Source organism: Schistocerca americana, chromosome 1 (assembly GCF_021461395.2).
Source record: "Schistocerca americana isolate TAMUIC-IGC-003095 chromosome 1, iqSchAmer2.1, whole genome shotgun sequence".
NCBI lineage: Eukaryota > Metazoa > Arthropoda > Insecta > Orthoptera > Acrididae > Schistocerca > Schistocerca americana.
Window position 1 is genome coordinate 1,042,453,424 of NC_060119.1, and position 4,727 is coordinate 1,042,458,150.

Sequence of the window (4,727 nt, forward strand, 5' to 3'; positions counted from 1 at the left end):
AATCATTGGGGTAAGTGGCAACCAAACGACTATTCACGTTGGTGTGTAGAATATATGAGTCTGGCGACATACCATCTGACTTTCGGAAAAGCATCATCCACACAATTCCGAAGACGGCAAGAGCTGACAAGTGCGAGAATTACCGCACAATCAGCTTAGCACCTCATGCATCGAAGCTGCTTACAAGAATAATATACAGAAGAATGGAAAAGAAAATTGAGAATGCGCTAGGTGACGATCAGTTTGGCTTTAGGAAAAGTAAAGTGACAAGAGAGCCAATTCTGACAGTACGGCTAATAATGGAAGCGAGGCTAAAGAAAACTCAAGACACTTTCATAGGATTTGTCGACCTGGAAAAAGCGTTCGACAATATAAAATGGTGCAAGCTGTTCGAGATTCTGAAAAAAAGTAGGGGTAAGCTATAGGGAGAGACGAGTCATATACAATATGTACAACAACCAAGAGGGAATAATAAGAGTGGACGATCAAGAACGAAGTGCTCGTATTAAGAAGGGTGTAAGACGAAGCTGTAGCCTTTCGCCCCTACTCCTCAATCTGTACATCGAGGAAGCAATGATGGAAATAAAAGAAAGGTTCAGGAGTGGGATTAAAATACAAGGTGAAAGGATATCAATGATACGATTCGCTGATGACATTGCTATCCTGAGTGAAAGTGAAGAAGAATTAAATGATCTGCTGAACGGAATGAACAGTCTAATGAGTACACAGTATGGTTTGAGAGTAAATCGGAGAAAGACGAAGGTAATGAGAAGTAGTAGAAATGAGAACAGCGAGGAACTTAACATCAGGATTGTTGGTCACGAAGTCAATGAAGTTAAGGAAATCTGCTACCTACGCAGTAAAATAACCAATGACGGACAGAGCAAGGAGGACATCAAAAGCAGACTCGCTATGGCAAAAAAGGCATTTCTGGCCAAGAGAAGTCTACTAATATCAAATACCGGCCTTAATTTGAGGAAGAAATTTCTGAGGATGTACGTCTGGAGTACAGCATTGTATGGTAGTGAAACATGAACTGTGGGAAAACCGGAACAGAAGAGAATCGAAGCATTTGAGATGTGGTGCTACAGACGAATGTTGAAAATTAGGTGGACTGATAAGGTAAGGAATGAGGAGGTTCTACGTAGAATTGGAGAGGAAAGGAATATGTGGAAAACACTGATAAGGAGAAGGGACAGGATGATAGGACATCTGCTAAGACATGAGGGAATGACTTCGATGGTACTAGAGGGAGCTGTAGAGGGCAAAAACTGTAGAGGAAGACAGAGATTGGAATATGTCAAGCAAATAATTGAGGACGTAGGTTGCAAGTGCTACTCTGAGATGAAGAGGTTAGCACAGGAAAGGAATTCGTGGCGGCCCGCATCAAACCAGTCAGTAGACTGATGACCAAAAAAAAAAACTTATGTAAAAGGTACAAACAACTGCAAAGAGGATGCGTTGTCGCGTTTCCCTGAAATAAATCACCTGATTGTGGAACACGGATACTAAGGGGTACTGAAATTGTACTACTTTCAAAATATAGAAGGCCAAAAGAATATAGAGAGTATTTGTAAAAATAAGCGTCGTCGTCTAAGCGAGGACGAATGCTTGAAATAGTGAAGACCAAGTAGGCCGAAAACTATAAAGATGGAGAAACGTTGAGAAAGTATTACAGGATGAACAACAATAACCCGTACATAGGCAAAGATGAGGATAGCGACACTAGGCGGATATGTTGGCCGACCAAGTACATCGCCGAAATGAGATGATGATGGGGTCCCATACTCCAAGGAGTGTAGGGGACGATGCAGGATAACCGCACCGCTGTACTAGGCAAGGTCCTAGCGGAGGTGGTTTGCCATTGCCTTCCTCTGACCGTAATGGGGATGAATGATGATGATGAAGACAACACAACAATACCCAGTCATCTCGAGGCTGAGAAAATCCCTGACCGCGCCAGCAATCGAACCCGGGACCCCGTGCGCAGGAAGCAAGAAAGCTACCGCAAAACCACGAGCTGCGGACATCGCTGAAATAGTAGACTATTATCACTCAGCCTATGGTCATTTCAGACCAAAGAAATTTACTAGAAAATGGCTGAAGCTGTGAATTTTAACAGCATGTTAAAGAGAATAACAGATACGATAAAGATTTGCGATAAGTGTCAGAGTGTGAAAGTCACCAATTCGTAACTGGTAACTTCGTTCTCGTTAAAGCGAACGAGAAATCGAGCTAGAATGATTGTGAGGTGTCAAAATGGATCATTTAAGATTGTCAGTATACTTCACACTAACGCTTACTGTTTAGTTTTTCCTAATTCCGGCATGCATCATAGAAAGATTTTCCAGAAAAAGCTTAGTTATTATTGTTATTTTCGAAATTTATTCCAGATTTGTTCCTCGGACCTGAAGGCGGAAGATACAAGATGTGGACTGTGGGTGGATGAGGATGAACAGTCCAATGAATTTTTGTGAGGCCTTACTTGGTCATGGAGGAGGAGAAATTCGTTTGCATTTTTGTTTCGACGAACTCGACAGTGGTATCTTCAGTTTACTGAGCATAACACAATAGTCGGGCGCTGTGGCCCAGCGGTTCTAGGCGTTTCTGTGCGGAACCGCGCTGCTGCTACGGTGGGAGGTTAGAATCCTGCCTCGGGCATGGATGTGTGTCATGTCCTTAGATTAGTTAGGTTTAAGTAGTTCTAAGTCTAGGGGCTGGTGACCTCAGATGTTAAGTACCACAGTGCTTAGAGCCATTTGAACTTTTATTATATATATATATATATATATAAAACACAATACGCTTCAAAGTTGATCTTTGCACTGTGAGAGAGAACAGAGTAACCCTTTCACAGTCCTATAAGACCGTCGCCATGACTTTACCCGCTGAGAATGCGGCTTTTAACTTTTTCTTTGGATGAGAGATGGCGTACCGTCACTCCATGGGTTGCCATTTCGTTTCCGGTTCGAAATGATGGCTCTGAGCACTATGGGACTTAACATCTATCGTCATCAGTCCCCAACAACTTTGAACTACTTAAACTTAACTAACCTAAAGACATCACACAACACCCAGTCATCACGAGGCAGAGAAAATCACTGACCCCGCCGGGAATCGAACCCGGGAACCCGGGCGTGGGAAGCGGGAACGCTACCGCACGACCACGAGCTGCGGACGTTCGAAGTGGTGAACCCTTATTTTATCGCCCGTGATGATGTTCGACAAAAATTTGTCAGGATCAGCCTCGTAACGCGCAAGCAATTCCGCACAGATGGTACTTCTTTGCTCTTATGATCTTCCGTCAGGCGGCGAGGAACTCTGCAAGCGTACATCTCTACATATCTCACTTTGAAGGCTACCTGTAGCGCCGCCACCCATCGTAGCTTCATGAAACTGTAGCGGCTGAAATGGGAATATTCCACGACGTTCCACAACGAATTCTGCTTTTTTTGCAAACGAAATTGATTGAGAAAAGAAATATTGCATTATTTAGTGAACGCCCCTTGTATAACAGTTTGAAACTGTGCATACTTCTTGAGGCTGTTTAGCTCAATTACAGGGTGAACATTAACAAAAACGACAAACTGCAGGGATGTATTCCTGACTGGAAATGGAGGAAAAAATGTCCTATGAACATGTGTCTAGAAATATACCGTCGCCACGGTAGCTGGCGCTGACAAATGAAAGTTCCTCTGACCACCTGCCGTGTATTCCTTCTATGTTGAAGGCTGTGTGAGTGACGCAGCGTGCTGAAAGCAGCGCAATGGGCTGGTATTCACATCGGGAACAAGTCGAAATGGTATTTGTGTACGGACAAGCTGAATGAAACTGTCGAGAGCCAGAACCCGGTCCTCCAAATCTGGTGTACGCACAGTCCCCCCGCCTCCCGGCATGTTCGCTTGTCTGAAAAGAACTATGACCACACAAACGCCAAAAAGGAGCTGAAAAATCTTATGTGATCTGGTTGGTGTCTGTGAGGGGTACTGGTTTTGGTATGTTCATGGGACCTCTTTTCCTCCATTTGCAGTCAGGAATCCGTCCCTCCAGTTTATCGGTTTTATTAGTGAAACTTACTGGCAGATTAGAACTGTGTGCCCGACCGAGACTCGAACTCGGGACCTTTGCCTTTCGCGGGCAAGCGCTCTACCAACTGAGCTACCGAAGCACGACTCACGCCCGGTACTCACAGCTTTACTTCTGCCAGTACCTCGTCTCCTACCTTCCCGAGTTCGAGTCTCGGTCGGGCACACAGTTTTAATCTGCCAGTAAGTTTCATATCAGCGCACACTCCGCTGCAGAGTGAAAATCTCATTCTGGGTTTTATTAGTGTTCACCGTGTATAAAGACAATTTCGGAGTCATATTCTACGGTACTAAGAAAGGAACATTGCTAAGTGCCAATAAACGATCTTGATGAAGCCTGGCGTGTGTGTAGACGGGGTAAAATAGTGCAGTACGTATTTTTTTCTGTAGCCAGTTTCGCTTTTAAGGGGTGAAACCCACTCCGTAACGTAATATGGCTTTTTAGGCTTAAAAGGAATATCGTGAGACGATAATATATAAAAATGTTTTTATATAAAATTTTGAATGTAATTAATGTCCTTGAGAAAAATGTAATAAACTTTTGTAATAATTTTAAGTTTAACAAAATTCCCCACCACCGTTAAATGATGTTGAAAAATGAAAATTTTTGTTACAATATAGATTAAAGAAGCTTCCAAGCCA

General features: G+C 43.3%; 1 non-coding gene across 1 annotated transcript; it reads right to left on the reverse strand.

Moving 5' to 3' along the window:
* Nucleotides 1–4,094: 4,094 nt before the first annotated feature.
* Nucleotides 4,095–4,169, reverse strand: Trnas-cga. Its single transcript has one exon. It is a non-coding gene; the product is annotated as a tRNA-Ser (tRNA).
* Nucleotides 4,170–4,727: the final 558 nt, after the last annotated feature.